The 20,889-nt window shown below is 35.8% G+C and overlaps 1 long non-coding RNA gene across 2 annotated transcripts; it reads right to left on the reverse strand.

Moving 5' to 3' along the window:
* Positions 1-6,795: 6,795 nt before the first annotated feature.
* Positions 6,796-8,433, reverse strand: LOC141626769 (uncharacterized). 2 transcript variants are annotated; one of them, XR_012536350.1, is made up of 4 exons: positions 7,976-8,433; positions 7,576-7,600; positions 7,172-7,274; positions 6,796-6,995 (listed from the first exon to the last, which is right to left on the reverse strand). It is a non-coding gene; the product is annotated as an uncharacterized LOC141626769 (long non-coding RNA). The 2 variants fall into 2 exon arrangements; XR_012536351.1 differs by lacking the exon at positions 7,576-7,600.
* Between the last annotated feature and the right edge of the window lie 12,456 nt (positions 8,434-20,889).

Raw genomic sequence — 20,889 nt, forward strand, 5'->3', positions numbered from 1 at the left:
ATGATACATAAATAAATAATAAAGGAATATTAAAATTACAAGAATTAAAATTACAAATATTACATGGTTTATTTGATCTACGTCAAAAGCATGCTCAAAGACGGGATTTCAAAGAAGAAAATAAAAATTAGAATTGAAAATATGAAAATACGGCAGATTAGAGGTGATAATACGGATAATAGTTGATTTAAACCGTAATTAGGAGCTACGTCAAAGCGAGAAAGAGTTCAGAGACAGAAATCAGCCCAAAACAGGCGCAGCATCTGCTGCGTCCTCTGGAAGAGACGCAGCAATCCAGGCGTCTAATCTAGAGCTGGGCTCTGGCTATGAAGTCAGAACCGCAAGAATGTTATCGTTCGTTGGTATATTTAAGATCGATTATTGATATTAGACTCGAGTTGAAGTGTTTTAACCGATTATATGCATCTGGGCAAGTCATAAAACAAATTAAAAGCGAGAAATTACAGCGTCTTACATGATTATGATTAACTCGTGTCGGAAATACAAAAAGGGAGAAACTTGAGATTAGGAACGGAATTAGATAAATAAAACTCAAAAGAAACTTATGTATCAAATTAGGATTCCAGAACCTCGACATGAACAAGTCAAAACCCTGAAGAATCGATTTGAATTAAAACGGCGAAAACCCGCAAGTATTGAATTACCCGGGATTAAAGACGAATTAAGCATTATAATTGAAAGAAAATTATTAAGAACATGATTTATCTACTGAAACAACATAGAAAACAAAGAAAAGGTAAAGAAATAAGAAAAAGAGAAACTTGCAGGAAGTCGAGGAAGAAGAAGAAGAGCAGGAGCACCAAGCAACCTCTGGAAGAGGCGCAACAAAGCTGCGATCCTTCAAAGAGGCGCATCTGCTGCTGCGTTTCTTCTCGACGTCTGACCTCTGCTGTTTCGTAAAAATGGTTTCAAAAGATGGATTTTAAATCGGTTTTCGAACGTGCTTTTGACATAAATCTACATTAATTGATAAAAAATAAAGTACAGAATTAAGATGGAATTTTACACCCTCGGACTTACATGTTAGCGTCGTAAGATTTAACTAAATCGGTTTTTAGTAGTAACTCGACTCGATCTATGCAAATATGAAAGTGCACTTGAAAAAGAATTTAAAACAAATTGATTTAATTGGTTGTGTAGTGGTCAAATTGGTCGGTCATGCAAACGTGACTGGTACTCAGAAATATCTGAGCTTACGTGGTCGATTGATCAAGCACGTAGGCATCGAAAGACAATAGCGTGGTCTTTGAATGCAAAGGGAGAAGACAAGGGCGGACACTCGCGTGAAAAATATGTGAGGCGAAGGCCTCTATTTATACTAATCACAAGGAGTAGGGTTTAGGAAAGGGATATGGAAGGAAAGATTTGGAAACAACTGACTTAGGTTGAAACACGGAAACTTGGACAAAAAGAAAGCCTTGAGAAGAGGCGCAGTAGGTGTTGCGACCCTTAGAAGAGGCGCATCACTTACTGCGTCCTTTCTCGGGAAGTATTCTTCTGCGCAAGAAAATGCGTTTGACAGCCTCTCGTATTTTAGGTATAACTTTCTCTACAAGACTCGGATTAATTTGATTTCGGTGGCGTTGGAAACCAAAAAGAACCTAAAAGAAAGATCTAGAACTTTAAGTGAAATAGGCCAGACCCAAAAAAGTCGTTATCATCACGTAAAACGGGCCTAAATGTCGGGTTGTCATTTTAGCTAAATGAAATGCACATTTTGTAATGTAAACTTTAAGTATAGCCCAAAGAAGTGACATGGGACTCAAAATGAGATATACTCATAATATTGTTTGACCCGGACTCCAAATGTACTCTAATTACTGTCAAAATGACTGTAATGACATCTAGATGACAACCATAGGGTAGACACAAGTGTACGAGTTACCTTTTATTAACCGATTTACGAAACGTCATAAAATCGTGACATATGCTAAACATGCGGCCCAATCATCACTGTGTGTTTGGCGGGAGGTGTAGAAAAGAGGTGTCTAAAAGTTGTTGTTGCCAACTTATGATCCTCCCAACATAGGGAAAGAAGCAAGGGAAGTATGTGGTCTATGGAATGACAAATTTGAAGGATTTGTAAACCCTTACATTGGGAATGCTATGACTCTAGACTAAGGCTTTGTAGATCCTTGTCACTTCTTTGACTCGGGCTACTACGTGAATGAAGACAATAATGTGCCAAGGTCTATGCAAGACCTCTATCATGACAATGAACAAGCCTTTGACTACTTCTTCAAGGCGTTAAGCAACATCAACAACGCCCTTGCTTTACCCCCTTGACCTCTCTCAAGAAGAGGAGAGTTTGGTGGAGTCCTACCTAAACCACCATTTATAAATATTCTAACCTCTTAACTTGCATTTCATTTAACTTCTACATTATTCAATTTTTGCAATGCATTTTATATGCCTTGTTGTATAATTTTTGTAACATGAGAGCAAGGGAGGGAGGGATTTTAATGTGTTTTGAATGTGTAGTGTTTGATGATCCAAGTGTGGGGAAGCAATTGCCTAGGCTAGCCAAGCCTTTATAGTGAAACCTCATGATAATGGAATAGGAAATGGAGAAGAAAAGATTGCGGGAAAGGGATCGCCACGGGCAGACCTGAGCTCGTGGGGGTTGAAGCATGGAAAAAATGAAAAAAAGTGAGCTGCAGCAGAATCCGCCCGAGCTGGCTTCAGGACAGGCGTCCCATTGCTCGATCTGCTCGAGCCTAGCTCAGGACGGGCGTCCCCAGAGCTTAAGAAAAATTCCTGAATCAAACACTGCCCGTCCTCATCTGTTATAAGAACAAAAACACGGGACTCCCTTCCTCATTCTTCATTTATTTTCTTCTTCAAACACAAACACAACAAATTCCCTCACTACAACTATCAATCCCATCATCCAAAAATACTAATTTCTCAACGAAATTCATCCAAATCAATTGCAAACTTGCTCATTATCAAAACAAATCACTCCTTTGTCAACAAAAAGACCTTCAAACATCAAAATCTTCACAAAATCAACCAAAATTTCTAGGGTTAGGGTGAAATCCGAAAACCCTCAAATTGATTGCAAATTTGATTGAAATTGGAAGATTAATGGAGCATTCAAGCATACTCAAGGTTTTGTTAACACTAATTTAAAGGAGAAATAAACAATGGCAAAGACATAGGGCAACACCAAAGCACTCAAAGCCCCAACTTTATCCAAGAGGCAAAAGGTTCTAGCATCTAATGCTCTAGTGGTGGTACAACAAGCTATGGAGCAAGAAAGGGGAGTCATTGAGGCCGTTGAAGAAGTTACTACCACTTTACCGGAGATTGAGAAACTAAAAGATTATTCGGAGGTTACTTTTGTTTAAAATGAGCATAGAAAAGCCTTTGAATCCCTTGCTAAGAAGAAAATTATCGCCACTAAGTTTGTATGTCAAGACACTTTGGGGAAATTGGGGGTGCTAGACCATACAAGAGCATTTTTCATGTCCATGGGATTGTCTACCTTGTTCGAAATGAATGAACTAACTTACCCTTCCCTCACATTGGAGTTCATAAGCTCTTTGAAGTAATATAATGTAGAGACTTGGAATTATATTGAATTCCGGCTTGAGAACAAGAGTAGGAGGATGTTTAAGGGTGAGTTCGGAAAGGTTTTTGGAATTGAGGATCTTTAGAATTTCGACAAGAAACCCCACAACTTTGATGCCAAGCCACTTTGGAAGGCGATTTCCGGGAGGAAGTTGACTACATTTAGAGAGTGTAACACCTTGTATATCCATCATCTGGGTATACGGTATTGGCATATGTCCATTTCCAACACCTTGATTGCTAGGAAAGAGGCTACCCATATGACCAAACTCGACCTCACCTACTTTGATTCCAAGATGAATGCCCAAGAAAAATCAAAGAATGAATATAATATCCTTCAATTGTTGATTACGATATGGTTAGACATCAAGAAAGGCAAAGAGAAAGCGGCTTTCATTGTGAATGGAGGCTTGATAACAAGATTTGTAAAGCACTTTAACCCACAATTCAATGAAGACAAAACCTATAATCCGTTTAAAGGTGGCAACCTCCTTGACATGCACACTTTGATCCACAAGTTTCATTGGGTAAAAGATGACAACTCCACCCAAGGATACGAGTGGCTGATCAAGGATGCCAATTCTATTATCTTGCCCGGGAAAATTTGGCGTCTCAACACTCGCCGTTACAACTACCTTCTCCCTGTCTCAAATATTGCCAAGAACATCATCAAAGAGCAAAAATGTCCAAATGAAGAAGCCTCCTCCTTAGTGGTACCTCCTTACCCCTTTACCTACCAAGAGTTCACAACAAATGATCCTAGTGTTGTGACGGGCAATTATTACTTGACACAATTCATGAAGCATATCCATAAAGAAGCCTACAATGATCGGGTGAACGCTTGTTACGCCCAATATCCGCCCCTTTACCACCTTGCTAGGCAAGGACTCCTTGATCCCAAGAGTTCTTTATCGGAATAGGTGGATAGGAAAGTGTTCTTTCCTCAAGCTTTTAGAGATGAAGAAGGAGATGCCCGGGAAACTAGGGAGATTGATGAGATTGTTGATAATGAGGATAGGGAAGGTAGTGGGTCTAGCCATGATGATGATGAAGAGGCAAGTTCAAGTGGAAGTGAAGAAGAAAAGGATAATAATGATGCCTCTGGGTCCATTGAGGGAGATGATGATGATGAGATGAGTGAAAGTTGATGGTTGACAAAGAATGAAGGAGGACAACACAAGTGTGGGTTTGATGGCTTATGCTAGCATTTCATCCTATTCCATTGTGAGTCTCCTATGTACCCCTCCTTTTGCTTTGGTTTTATCTCTTATTTACATTGTTGACATGACTTGTATAGTTTATATAACATTTAGCTTAGAGCATTTAGAGAGTCATTTTGGACTCTTTGATGGATGAGAGTTCATGAGTCCTAGCACCACCAAAAGACTCACACCTCGGTAACATTGAGGTGACTGTCTTTTTTGCTCCCACCATAAAGAATCCAAAATGACAAGTTACTTCTCATGCATTGCATTTGCTTGCTTGTGAATAAACTTCCCTCATTTTGCACTAGAGATAGTGTTTTGTTCGGTTTGGGAAAGTTTATTCATAAGTAACCCGAGTTAATTTAAATTAGCTCTCCGAACAATAGAAAGCATGCATCATATTGCTTAGCTTAGTTTGCATCACTTGTATATACTCATCATATGTAAATATTTCACATGTAGTGTGCATTTTGTATAAAATCATGCATCATATCACATCATTCATTTGCATAATTCCCTATTGTTTTGTCCATTGAGGACAATGTCCATTCTAAGTGTGGGGATGGGGAATTCTAACATCTACACTTATTTCAAAAATAATAAAAATTTAAAAAATCCAAAAAACATGTTCTTTCTTTTGTAGTGTAGAATTGTATATATTTGTTTGTTTGTTTGTCACTCTTATCACATTGGGCCGACTACGCCAATTTCGTCGCATGAAGGAAATAGAAGACCGCATGGTATGATCTTTCCAAATCTCCTTCCTCCTTTTATATGTTAATGACAATGTGGCTATCTTTTGATTGATGTGGTATAAACTAATGTGTTGTTAAGAGCTTGCATCTAGTTTATATGGCATTTTAGTTGATAGAAGCATATGCATTAGAGTTGTATATATGATAGTTTCATCATGGCATGTAGTTGCATTTTAGGAAAATTTTGTGAAAATGTATATTTAGGAAGCTTGATAAGTGTATATAAGGCCCTCGTAGATAATTTTTTACCTTGAGACTTTGTTTGTTAGAATACTCTATAAACACCCAAAATGTGTCATACTAGTATCCTTTGACCCATGGACTAAGGCCTAGTCAAGAGTGCATTGTGGTGTGATAAGTCATTGGCTACCCTTTATTCTAAGGTGACCCTTGATGCCATGCAACCGTTCTTACACTTCTATCATCATATTTTGTCAACAAAAATGGAATGGGCACAAAAATGTCAAATTGAGTTCAAGTTAGTAAATGTCAAATGTTAGCAATTCCATGAATGAAAAGAGGAGCAAAAATAGACTCCTATGCTTATAGTAGAAGTACCCATGCTACAAATGGGGTTACTTCAAAAAATTTTCAAAGAAATTCAAAAAGATAAGAATGCCAAACATAAAAAAATGGCATAATGTTCCTAATCGTCGAAAGCTACAAAAATGGGGGGAAATAAACCCAAAAAGCAAACCACTATCATGAAACTCATGAACTTTAAAACCCTTTCACTAGTAGAAAAACCCCCTACGGTGGCGGTTATAAATGACCTTTTATGGCGGTTTTTAGAGATTTAGGGTGCGTCGTTTATCGCGGCGTCGTATAAACTTTACGGCGGTTATAGGTGGTTGTACAACCGCCGTTATAGCTCTCCTATAGTGGCGGTTCTTATACAAAACCGCCATTATAGACTTATATAATACGACGGTTGTTAGACAAGAACCGCCACTGTAACTCATCTATAGTGGCGGTTATTGTAAGAAAACCGCCACCATAGGTATTTTAATGAACACTTTAATTATCTATAGTGGCGGGTTTTAACTTAAGAACCGCCACCATTGATTATCTATAGTGGCGGTTTTACTTGAAAACCGTCACTATAGCTCGTGGCGTTTCTAACTTAGAACCGCCGCCATAGATAGGTATTTTTTTTTAAAAAAAATTGCTACCTAAATTTCTGTAGCAACCTCCCATAAATTTAACAATCTAATATTGAATTGAACAAACAATACATACACAAGAATGCAACCAACTACCCAAAAACTTCCATATCATCCGGCAGAACAATAAGTCCATGTTCAAAAATTTTACATCGAAGTGTATAAATAATGACATACACATCTTATTTAATAGACTAATCAACATTTACATATACATTTGGTAGACTACACCTCTTTTACATTCTTTATCTCGTCAATTGACACTCTTACTCTTAAATCTGCAATGATACAATAAACAAAACCCATAGTAAGAAAATCACTCTAAGCATTATTAAATCAACGTCTAGCGTTACTAAAAATCAAACAATGAAAAAAAGGGTACCTATATAAATAAATATATATAAAGAAAAAACAAGATAAAAAGCTCAAAAGTTTCAATTATAGCACCTTATACCACATATATTTCATGTCAGAATAAAATGAAAAATGAATTCCTTGTCTGTAGCTTGGTTTCCACCTTTCACTAATTTCACTAGAACAGCAATGAACTCAACAATCTGAAAAAAAAATAGACAAATTAGAACAATTAACCGAAGGATGCTCACTTGGTAAAATATGCAAGAATAAATCTTTGTCACCATTAGCCATGGACCATGTTACTCCGACACTTTCAGAGTTCAAAGCAACTTAGTTAGAAAAAGTCCTGAAGGTCCAGGAAGTATCAACCAAATCAATGGGGCAGCGACCGAATTGAGGCCACAAATAGACTTTGATCCGCAAAACAATAATGTCACATACACGTCTTAGTTAATAAACTAATCAATATTTGATGTTCTCTAAACATTTTATAGCCCACACCTCCATAACATCTTTCATCTCGAATCTGCAATAATACATTTAACAAATCAATAGTTAGAAAAACAACCTAAATATGATTAAAATCAACATAAGACACTATAGAACATATTGATTGAAAAAAAATATGAAGTTAGGACATATACAAATTTACAGATAACATATATACATGGCACCATCTGAAACAATATGAAGTTAGGACAGGAAGATAGTGATTGAAAAAGTTGAATTAAAAAGAAGCTTATTTCAGAACTCTCCTCAAGGTAGAATGAAAACAAAATTGATCTCCACTTTAGAGTTTAGACTATTAAATACAGGTGAATATATATTTCGTGTAACAAACTACACAGTAGTACTTTTATCGCAAATCTTTAAACAAAAGCTCTCGGATGAAATAGATTACCTTGGAATCATTTTCATCAAAGATTTCTCCAACAATCTCCTCTACGACATCTTTCATAGTAACTATCTGTGATATGGACAATTTAAGAAGTGTAACATCAGAGGACAATTACTTTGAATATATTAACTAAACCAGAGGAAAAATGCATTTAAATTTTAGCACATTTTTCTGCCATTTTAGTTTCATAATGTTCATAACAAGCTCGGTCGTCTTAGAACAATAGTTACTCGTCTACCACACTCGCTTTCAGACAACTCATAATGGTGGGGTTCAGTAAATTGGTTAAACTTGTTTTTCACAATTAACACAATCTATATTTTCTTACGGTAGATAAATAAAATCTACATTCAGCACAAGTAGCAACACACACTAAAAGGCATAGCTCTCTTGAACCGAACATTTGGAACTAAAGTAAGGATTTCAATCATTTGACACTAAAGTAATTACCAGGTACAAAAAATGCAGGCTCATGCAGATGTCTCGCGCCACTGATCCGTCAATCTGTTCTTGAATGTGTAGTATATTAGTAACGAACAAAATGTAATTATGGAATTTGATTTTAAGATTGGAAACAAGATTATCAATATATTACCTTCTGCAGGTTGTCGAGCAAATCCATTGCATATGCTATATCAACTTGATTGTGAAGGATATTACCTTACTTGACTTTGATTGCACCAATGATAGAAGAAATTACATTATATGACTGATTGTACAAACCCAGAATCAACAAACTTAAGTTTGCAGCAAGTGATAAGCAATACCGAATATATACTAATCATGTACTACTCCACAAAGAGGTAGCGTTTATGTGACGAATTTGAGAAATAACATTATCTCCAGTACAAGAATAATAGGATCCGTAGTAGTATTAATTGCGGATGCGAGAAGCATATGTAGAATCATTAGTCATGATTGTAAAATTTGGGGAACAAAAAAGGTTTATGCAAAAATGATGAACGCAACAAATTTCAATCAATCAAGAAGAATACAACAAAATTCCTATCAATCGAGATAGAGAAATAGAGGCAGATAAAATGCGAGAAAAATAAGCAAAATTAGAGAATCTCGAAAGGCATACCCGATAACAAACTTCGGCAAATGAAATGCGACTCAAACAACCTCACAAATATCATATTACCTTCGATAATACAAGTAATTTGCCAAAACCCCAAATTTCTGATACCCCGACCTACAATACCTTCAATAATATCGCAAAATGACAATAACTAAGCAATAACATATTATATTAGGTCTATTAACAATAATATAAGTAAAAAGAACAACAAATAACATCAAGTTTATTCTAAATAATGCGGTAGGTGTCATGCCAGCCAACAATTAACAAAAGAAAATACCTAGAAATGAGATAAAGAAGAGCGGAAATAGGGCAAGTTGGCGCTGGCGTTCAACGGTAGGTATGCGGCGAACCGACGTTAGGCGGTCAATGTGCAGCGGTGGGTGCTTTGTGAAGATGGGGGAGTTGATTTTTGTTCAATTTAAATATAATGAGAATGAGGGCAAGGGGTATCAGATCGTGATTAATTAGCTAATCAGAGAGGAAGGGGGGTTGAATGAGAGAAGAATGGAGATGATTGATGAAGGTGGAGACGAAACAGAGAAAATAGGGGAAGTGCGTTTTGGTGAAAATGGGTAGTCAGTTTGGAAAGATGGGTGAAATGTGCAGCCGTGGGGTTCTTTGTGAAGGTGGGTAATTGGGCAGTCGGTATTTTTCAATTTCAAGAGTCAGCAGTACTCAATACAATGAGAATTAGGGGGATTAAATGAGGCTGTCATGTCTTGAATAACAGCTAGTCGTGCTTGTGACGGGTTAATCCTGTCACAAGCTTGTGACCTCTCACAAAAAGGTAGAGGGGACAAGGTGGGGCACCCCCCATGTGCTTCCCACTCACCTCTCAATGGGCATTTTGTGAGAGGAAGCGGTATCCGTCACAAGCTTGTGACAGATATCGCCGTCACAAATGAGAATTTGTGCTTGAATAAAACCACAATAAAAGTCTTATAGTGGCGTTTTTAAATTAAATCGTCACACATTTTTCACGTTGGTTGTATAATTAAACCACCACAAAAACTTTATAGCGGCGGTTTTTAAATAAAACCGCCACACTCTTTTCACGTCGGTTGTAAATTAAACCGCCACAAAAACCCTATAACGGCGGTTTTTAAATAAAACCGCCACAAATAGTTTATTTTATACGTCGGTTCTTAAATAAAACCGCCACCAATATTTTCTTAACTACTTTTGGTGGCGTTTTCTATTAGAACCGCCACTATAACAGCGTCACGATAGGGTATTTTTCTACTAGTGTTTTATCCATTGGTGATCCTATTTTGTTGCATGGTGGAGAGGGGACGACCCTTCTTCTTGTCTAGGCAAGAGGGGGAATTCCGCGATCCTAGTGTTTTCTAACACAATAGGGACTTGGCTATTGACAAAAGCATTTGGCAATTGTGGATAAAGGTAACCTAGTTTAACAAAACTTGGAGGTGACTTGTTTGTACCCTCTTAGACTTAGTAGCTAGGGGAACCAATATCTATGATGGAGTGTCTGCCCTTGAATTGCTTCCCTTGTAGGTGATTTCCGCCACTTAGATGAGGAAAGTGGCTATTCTTTTAGTAGATGCATCCTTTCCTTTTTTTATGTGTGTTAGGTTCATATACCTATTATTAGACTCCTCTAATAGTGAACTAATTAACTTGTTAATTATTTGTTCTTTAGATCTAGTGCATGCATAACAAAATAAAAGATTTATAAGAAAAACAATGTTCCTTACATTGTTAAATGGTTCGAAATATGTGGGCACAAGTTAGGTCACCTTCCTTCACTTGTTCTTGAGCTAATTATGATGGATGATCCTCCTAAGACTCCAAGTATAGAAGCCACTTCAATAAATTGCACCCAAGATTAATCCCAAAATTCCTACTAATATTAACTAGATATGTAGTAGAAATATAACTTTAATAATACTAATGTTCTTGTATTACTACCTCTAGTAATAGGATGATGAGTATTAGTATTGTAGAGAGTTTTTATCAATTTTGCATATGAGGAAAGTTAGAGAGAAGCATAAGCAAAAACAAGCAAAAACTAGTGGAAAAATATGAGCAACAAAATTGCCCATATAGAGAGCCAAAACAGGTTGGCATTAGGCAAAGGGGGAATCTTTCCCTTTTGTTTTTACTTGTTTGTTTATAATGGGTAGAGTGTAGGAGACAAGTGTGTAAGATGTAGCATGAAAAGGGTTGTGTGATATGTCACAATCACACAATAACCAACACCTACAAAAGACAAAAGAGCATCTCGTGTGCTCTTAATATGACCGAAATATTGGTCTTATTTTGGTCCATTTTTGCCTTTTGTCATTTGTCCCACAAATGCTTATAAGTCATATGTTCAACAATCTTACAAATTTAATTATTAATGTAATCATTTAACACTTAAATATTACAATTAATAATATAATATACACTCCACTTTTTGAGTAGTATACTACCATTATATCAACATATAATGGGTCCCATAATTTCTAGTTAGTTAAAATTACAACTTCTTATAACTTTAAATAACTAATTACCTCTACCTCAAAACTTCTATTAATACCTCAACCAATTTAGTAATATAACACTTAATTACTAAATTTAATCTTATTTAATCACATTACAATAAGACGCAAAATTGCACTCCCATAATTAAGGAATTAATTAATCAGACGCATACAATTAATTAAATATCTATTTGGGCCTCATCCTATAGGTGTGACCTAAAGGGATCAACTGACCACCACCGTCACACGACAGTAATGTCAAACTCTAGTTAGCCAATCATTACCGATTAATGACGGTCAGTCGACTGTATAAAGAATCATCCCTCACGTATTCTTAGTATGAGATTTAATTATGATATTTAAATCATGTGATCGCACTATTGTTAAGGACACATTTCCCAACAATCTCCCACTTGTCCTCGACAAGTTTGCGTCATCGATTCTCTTGTCCTATTACAATCTCCCACTCAATACAAGGTGTCTTGCAGGTCGTACTTACATTTGATCATATCTTTAGTGGTTTTCTCGATCTGGAGATTAACTGTCTGACCGGAATTATCTATCATAGATACCTTCCGAGCGTGGCCACGCATTTCCAGTTAACTACTCCTTGAGAGGCCTTGAGATTTCAAACAACCCTGACAAGGGGTGGACAATTCCTATCGCCCTATTCCCTTCGTTCAGCCACAGTCCATCATAACCCAAAATATACCCAGTTTGACCTCATTTACGAAATCGTAGAGTATAAATAAAAGCTAATCAGAAGTTGTGCCAACTTGGGCGAATATACTCTAGTCAAAAGAATTGACTCATAAGAATACTATAGTAGCTCTTGCCACGACCAGGCTTTATGAATTACCAAAACTCTATAAGCGGTCACTGCCCGACAGATTGTCCCATATAGTCTGCTTATGTGATCGACAAGTCATCCCATATGACTCTATGGCACTTGAACTTGCCATCAATCGCATCACACTCTAGTCACTTGGGGACGTCACCTCATATAAGTAAATAGGGGCGAATACCATGTCAATCCAGTTCACTTTAATGGGGTTCAAATTGTCTCTACAACCCACTCGGATATGACAAGGTAGCGGGTGAGTTTATAAAACTCAAACGATAAATGTGATTATCACATATGAATAGTCAATACACTTTTACTACTTCATATTCTATAATCTTTGGTGTATTATAACACTAATTAAAATGCAATACAAGCTTGGCAAGTGGATATACCCGATATCCATATATTCCAACTTTATAAATTGCTATTTCCTTCTATTCAATGTCATCTCTAATAACATGAATTTTACAAAGTATGTGTCTAGACTTCTTACTAGACCCGAGCTCTTTAACTTGAATGAAGCTCCCACTGTTATCGCATAACTTGTGACAAAATCATTTGTCGAGGGATTCACCCTTAATCCCTACGTTGACTATTTTATCACAATTTTACTTAGATTCCTTTTGTATAATTTACAAAGCTCGAAACTAAAACACTTTTCTTAGTTTCTTACTCCTTTGTCAATAACATTAGCTTAGGATTTCATCAAATCCTTTTAAGCTTGGAAACTAAAGTTGGTGCAACCCTTCAACACCTTAACTTAGTTTATCATCCAAACATGTGTACAAGTCATCAATTGTACTTTAAGGCTTTCACAAGCCCATCTTATGAATTAACTTATTATTGACTCATAATGTACCTAGAAAATGGTACATCACAGCATGTGCGTCTGTTGGCATACATAATTGTTCTAATGGCAAAAACATTAGCAATCGATTTCATGTAATCAACAACTTAATAGGTTCAGTGAATGACTATGACTCCATCATAGTAATTCCACTTTCATCAACATGAATAGCCTATTTGACTTTGTTGTTGAACAACAGATGTGAAATATCTTATCCTCATAAGACTCTCAACTTTATGCCAATCTTCTCTCACATAGATTCAAAATCTAGAATACTTTGCATCCCTTTCCAAGTCTCCCAATTACTCTTATCAGAAGAGAGCATTGGTACATTATTCTCAATAAGTAATATGTTATCAACATATAAGATATGGAGAAACAATTCTAGCTCCCACTTAACTTCATGTATATCATGATTCTTCAATCATGTGAATGAAACAATTCACTATAATATGAACGAAAATTATAATCCTTTAATGCTTGCTTAAGATCATTCCAAGATCACTTAAGAAAGCTACGCATAATATGTTAGGATTCTTAGATCTTCATCTAAGATTTTGTGTTTCAAACACTTCCTTCTCAAAATTCCCATTTTAGAAAAAGCGAATTTTAATCTCATTTGCCATTCTTCATTAAAATGAAATGCGGCAATTCCTAACATAATTAATTTTGATCAACATCTTTATGTCAATCTATGCTTTTAAGTACTCTAAAGCTCTATTCACTTTAAGGAGACCCTTTCCTTTAAGTAAATCTATTTTCGAGTAACAATTTTCAGATTGTAATACTATGGCTCGTGTGTAACATGGTCATAATACTATCACTTTCACAAAGTAATATTTTTAAACAATAAGACATGTGCGATAAACTCCCACTGAACTATGATACCATTCTATCTTCATAGACAATAGTTCAATACCAACTCCCACTCTATAATTCTATTACTTTCACAAAGTAACATTTCAACTATAAGAAATGTTTGTGACGATTCAATCTACTCCCACTCTATCTCTCAGAAATACATCTATATTCTCGAGAGATAGCTTTGTGAGTCACAAACATATATATTTAACGGAGTATTAGGATTTTATCTAGACTATGTATTAGCATTCAAAAGGCCATCCTAACATGGCAGCTTGATAATATACGAGTCTTATCCATGTCATCTATTTAATAGACTCTCTATTCTAGGTATCTTATGGTTGACCATCCGTTTAGAATAATGTGTCCATATGGTATCGTAAATTCCCTACTTGATGAGTTCAAAAGCTCATTATAACTTTATAATTGATCTTACATAAGTAAGTTGTTTCTTTTAGTAATGATGACATAAGGAGAATCAAATTCATAGCTTATGAACATATAATGATCCCATCATCATAATCGTATATTTGATCAATTTGAGTTGTTTATCTAATGTTTCTCTACGCAAGTAATTTATGATGATGATTTTAGAACAAATAACATAATAAAACAAGTGATTTGGGTTGAAAACCAAATCACCAATATCCAAAATACAAACCATGTTTAAAGGATACAAACCAATTTCCAAGTCACACAAGGAAATCAAAATAGTTCTAAAACATGAAATACATCATAAAATTAAAGACAAAGCAAATTAAAGCCAAGCTTCCTTTGATACATCACCACGGTCGGCTACTCTAGCTTCCCACATGATCCACTAGGCTTGCTTCTCTTTGCCTTTGTCCTTGGTAGGAGGCCCTATTTACAATAAAAAGGGTAATCATCACAACTTTTATCATCATACCAATTGAGATTGAAACATAAAAGATAGGGATAGTTATATACCTACTAGAATAACCTTTCCAGCTTTGATGTCGCCAAGGTATTTGGAGCAATTTCTTTTCCAATGTCCAACACCACAACAATAGTGGCACTTGTCCCCGGAGGGGGCACTGTACTTGGGCTTGAAGGAGCTTGCTTCATAAGTCTTAGCTATGTTCCTATTGGGAGTTCGCTTCTTTCCCCTTTTCCCGTTCTTCTTGAAAGTTCCTTTGCTCTTATGATTGACATTGAGCACATCTTTGGTGGTGCTAACACTTAGCCCCATGTCCCTTTCGGCTTGCACAAGCATTTTGTGCAACTCATCAAGAGAAACTTTCTTATCTTGCATATTAAAATTCACCCGGAATTGAACATATGCTTTGATTTTGTTGAGGGAATGAAGAATTCGATCAATTACGAGCTCATTGGGAATTTCCACCTTATGCATTTTCAAGGTCTCAACATGCTCCATCAACTTGAGCACATGAGGGCTCACCTTTTGGCCCTCCTTAATGTTAAGATCAAAGAATGCGGAAGCCGCTTCATATTGAATGACCCTAGGAGCTCGTGAAAACATGTTCACAAGCTTCATGTAGATCTCATGAGCGGTGCTAATCTTTATAGCACTTCGTTGGAGTTCGGCCTCCATAGAAAAGATCAACACATTTTTGATCGCGGCCGACTCCTTTTGGTAAACCTCATAGGTTTGCCTAGCGGCGGGGGTGGACCTAGCATTAGGTTCGGTGGGAGATGCCTCGGTAAGGTAATGAAGCTTGTCGTCACCTTGCGCGGTCAAGCGAAGTTGCGCGTCCCAATCGGCGAAATTAGACCCATTCTTTTCTAACTTACATCGATCCATGAAGGATCGGAGCCATGACACATTGGTAAGCGTGGTGGAACTAGTGGATACGGACGTGATTGGAGTTGCCATTGCGGTTGATAAAATAAATTTGACTACAAAATAGGAAATGAAGGAATTAATTATCATCTATCGTTTTAATAATACTCGTAAATTTAACTAGAAGTATTGCATTTATATAGTGACCTCCACCCAACTACATAAATGATTCTGAGATCCAAATTCATATCAACTCGGGCACGGTGAGCCGATTCATCCCTTATTAATATAACTCGGTGGAGTAACTCTTTAATCGATTCTACTTTTAGAACTCTCGGTCGATAAAAATTACACTAATTCTTATCTTTAGCCCGGAACACATGCGACTACGGTCAACAATACTTCCGTTGAGCTCAAGCCAAATTTCGATGTAATAACTTTTTATTACCTCACTTCGCCAACGTAACAAGGTTTGTATTACGGTGAAGCCGGATTAACTCCCTTATGAAATTGGTGCTTCATGGGTTTCTACTATTTGGTAAGGCTATTTCTCAATTATTATATGTGAGAGGTCTTGTCAATTTATTATCTATCACGTTTTAAGTGAACTAAAACGGTGAACTACGATAATTATAATTGACACGGTCGATGACTCGATATGATATGCATGTGTTGTTATGGCGGTTTGGCAATGCATGCAACATATTAAAAGGAATGCAAAGCAATAAATAAAATTCCTAGTATGGCCTTCCTAAAATAGAAAATCAAATAATCTATTACATATTCAGAAACCAACTCCTTTGGTCCCTTGATTCCTCAAATGGCACGACTCCCAAGACACCGTCTTTGTCGGATCACCTTTCCGAATGGCACCGTCTTTGAATATGCTCCATAATTACAAATAATAATAAAAATACAAAGCTATTCCTGTTATACATATGTAAAATGGAATAACTAATGAAATAAAAATAAAAGTGATACGAGCTCACATTAAATTACAACCGAATCAATATTCCCTTTCACTACGGGTAATATCGATTAAAACTAAGGCCATACTAAGATAAAATTACATAATTCAAAATTATATAAATAAAAGACATTCAACAATTGAAATATGCAGCATTATAATATGTACTTATCATGCAAAATCATGTGCCAAATCGCCCTATTTAACTTATGTCGTACATATAACCCGGTTTTATGGAAATGCGTGATAATAACCTTTTAAAATAACTAATTAACACTTAAATCACATCTAAGCTCAAGTTAATTATCCTAACACCTTTTAGGACTCAAAAATTAGTCATCACTAAATGTTTGACAATAATTCAACTTGATTTAATTTTATGCTCATTTTTTACCTTAAAATCATATTATATATATAATAAATCCAAATTAAATTGTAAAAATTTCAAAATTTGAATTTTAAGTTTTTTAACATTCTGGAATAATTCCATGACACTCATAATGTCAAAAATCATGGTTAAAATTTTCGAATTCATTTTGAGAAGATATAGTTGCATTTTATCGGTTTTATCTCATAAAATACTTAAAGTATCCGAAAATTAATCCAATAATTTTTACAACCTTATATCTGATAATTGGGATATTAATTCAACTTAAAATAATTTTCTCAAGCCATGCAATACGTTTTAGCTAATTTTTGCTCAAAAAATCACTATTTATGCCATTTTTACTCAAAAATCCATAAATCATGCTAGAGAAGATATTTTAACCTATAAATTTACATACACTCTGTAAATTTTGCATGTGACATCATAATAAAATATCATGGCTTAATTCAAAATTTAACTATTTTTAACCATTTTACCTCTTTTAATCCATTTTTATCTCATAAAAATCATAAATCATGCAATATTAATCAAATTAACTCGACTTTTTACACACAACTTGTAAAATATGTATGTGAGGTCATATAAAATTTCCAAGGTCATAAACGAAGTTTAACTATTTTTAGAATTTTAATTTCCATTTTAGTCATAAAAATGTAATAAAACCACTAAAAATCATTAAAATGAGCAATAAATTTCCATAAATCATAAAAATGACCTAAAAACATTTTAGGACCAGAATATATAACATGCATAGTTATTTCGTGGCTTATGCTAATAAATCACAAATTTTTAGTTTTATATGTTAACCTTTTTAACTCGGAAAAACAATAACCGATTATGCATGCAACATCCTTATGCTCTGATACCACTTGTTAGGTTCATATACCTATTATTAGACTCCTCTAATAGTGAACTAATTAACTTGTTAATTATTTGTTCTTTAGATCTAGTGCATGCATAACAAAATGAAAGATTTATAAGAAAAACAATGTTCCTTACATTGTTAAATGGTTCGAAATATGTGGGCACAAGTAAGGTCACCTTCCTTCACTTGTTCTTGAGCTAATTATGATGGATGATCCTCCTAAGACTCCAAGTATATAAGCCACTCCAATAAATTGCACCCAAGATTAATCCCAAAATTCCTACTAATATTAACTAGATATGTAGTAGAAATATAACCTTAATAATACTAATGTTCTTGTATTACTACCTCTAGTAATAGGATGATGAGTATTAGTATTGTAGAGAGTTTTTATCAATTTTGCATGTGAGGAAAGGTAGAGAGAAGCATAAGCAAAAACAAGCAAAAACTAGTCGAAAAATATGAGCAACAAAATTGCCCATATAGAGAGCCAAAACCGGTTGGCATTAGGCAAAGGGGGAATCTTTCCCTTTTGTTTTTACTTGTTTGTTTATAATGGGTAGAGTGTAGGAGACAAGTGTGTAAGATGTAACATGAAAAGGGTTGTGTGATATGTCACAATCACACAATAACCAACACCTACAAAAGACAAAAGAGCATCTCTTGTGCTCTTAATATGACCGAAATATTGGTCTTATTTTGGTCCATTTTTACCTTTTGTCATTTGTCCCACAAATGCTTATAAGTCATATGTTCAACTGTAATACCCCTTACTCTAAGTGCCTTACCAGGACCACTCAGGTATGAAGATATTACCAGCTCGGTTGTCCGAGGCAATGATGATCATAAGACAATAACGAAACAGAGTTTAAATAACAAAATAGTTTAAAGTGATTACATGATCAAAACCAAAGCCAAAACTGAAATACAAGATTCTCAGACGGTCTACTGCTAACACTATCAAAACTATAAAACATCGTCTGACACAGCGGAAGACTTCTAACTGCCACGTGATGACTCATCCCAGCTATCCCATACGCGTCATATCATACCTGCTCAATAACTTCTCACCACCCCCAAATGGATCACCACAGTTTTTAAAACATTAAACGGGGTCAGTATTAATCACACAATTTATATAATCCAAAAACACAACAAACAAGCAGCTCACACGGTCACACACACAATCACACCCACTCCTATCAATCTCCGTCACCGACTGTCCACTGGACCAGCCCTGCCAGTGGGGGACTGCAGCCGTTCCCACCTAAGCCCCATTCATCATACCGAGCGATAACCTTGTCCCATTAATGTGCACATCCCCTTCCGTGGCGGGTTCCACGAAGGGCGAAACTAGGGCGTGAAGCCACTCCCGCAAGTGACTCCACTCAGCCGAGAACGCATCTCGAGAACCAGAGACAAACAATCACAACCATTAGACAGCAATCAAAACCAACAACCGTCATAATACGAATACGATAATATTCAACAACCACAACACACCAACAACACATTATGGGACTAATACTGAGTAGGGAAACCCTACCTGGAACAACAAAACAATCAGACGGTCTCACAACTGATATCAAAATTCTTCTTCTGCGAATCCTCCTCCTAACATATAATCACATAATTACTAACAATCACTAAGCTAACACAAATCCCCAATTACCAAAATTAGGGTTTAACCAACTTTAAGGAAATACTATAAAAACGGTACGTAGATCTTACCCTCGACGCAAGGATCACAAAGGTATACAGAAAAGTGAAATCCGACCTTCCAAACTCCGGGATTTGCCAACAATGCGATTGAAACGAAGAACGTAGTTTGATTTCTCTTTTTGACAGTAATTAGGTTTTAAAAGTGTTTAAAGAACAATGACGGAAATAATATATACTTAATTGCATTATTAACAAAACCCGAGAAATCGTCCCCCGTAAACCGGCTACTCGATCGAGTAGCTTAGGTGCTCGATCGAGTGCCCCCTTACTCGATCGAGTATCTACGTTACTCGATCGAGTACCCAACAGGTCAGAAACTATTTTAAACTGCAACTCACCCTTACTCGACAGAGTAAGGCCTACTCGATAGAGTACCCAGAGGCTCATAAAACCGTAGTATTACATCAACAATCTTACAAATTTAATTATTAATGTAATCATTTAACACTTAAATATTACAATTAATAATATAATATACACTCCACTTTTTGAGTAGTATACTACCATTATATCAACATATAATGGGTCCCATAATTTCTAGTTAGTTAAAATTACAACTTCTTATAACTTTAAATAACTAATTACCTCTACCTCAAAACTTCTATTAATACCTCAACCAATTTAGTAATATAACACTTAATTACTAAAGTTAATCTTATTTAATCACATTACAATAAGACGCAAAATTTCACTCCCATAATTAAGGAATTAATTAATCTGTATCGCATACAATTAATTAAATATCTATTTGGGCCTTATCCTATAGGTGTGACCTAAAGGGATCAACTGACCACCACCGTCACACGACAGTAATGTCAAACTCTAGTTAGCCAATCATTACCGATTAATGACGGTCAGTCGACTGTATAAAGAATCATCCCTCACGTATTCTTAGTATGAGATTTAATTATGATATTTAAATCATGTGATCGCACTATTGTTGAGGACACATTTCCCAACAATGTGCTTAAATGTTACGATGCATCGCCATTTTGGCAAGCCCCACCTTGTCTTGCAAAAAGGCATCTTACCTCATAGATGTCTTGATGTGAGTTGAAGGGGCGGAGTGAGACCCGCTAATTATCTCACAT

The sequence above is a fragment of the Silene latifolia genome, chromosome Y, assembly GCF_048544455.1.
Source record: "Silene latifolia isolate original U9 population chromosome Y, ASM4854445v1, whole genome shotgun sequence".
NCBI classification, from domain to species: Eukaryota; Viridiplantae; Streptophyta; class Magnoliopsida; order Caryophyllales; family Caryophyllaceae; genus Silene; species Silene latifolia.